A 343-nucleotide genomic window follows, 5' to 3' on the forward strand; every position below is an offset into this window, starting at 1 on the left:
TTGGTTATTTTTACGTTAGCAATAAACGTTTAAAAAACGTTAAAATAACGTTAATCTAACCGTTATATTATGGTTTGATTTTGGTTTTATTTTGGTTATTTTTATGTTTGCAAAAACGTTAAATTAACGTTAATTTTAACGTTATATTATGGTTAGATTAACGTTAAATTAACGTTAGATTAACGTTAAATGTTAACGTTAATTTAACGTTTTATCACATGAGCAAATTAACGTTAAATTAACGTTAGCGGTAAACGTTAAATTAACGTTTACCGCTAACGTTAATTTAACGTTAATTTAACGTTAGCATGCTAACTGGGTGGCCACAGTGACGTCATGAGTT

This window comes from Littorina saxatilis, linkage group LG4 (genome assembly GCF_037325665.1).
Source record: "Littorina saxatilis isolate snail1 linkage group LG4, US_GU_Lsax_2.0, whole genome shotgun sequence".
NCBI lineage: Eukaryota > Metazoa > Mollusca > Gastropoda > Littorinimorpha > Littorinidae > Littorina > Littorina saxatilis.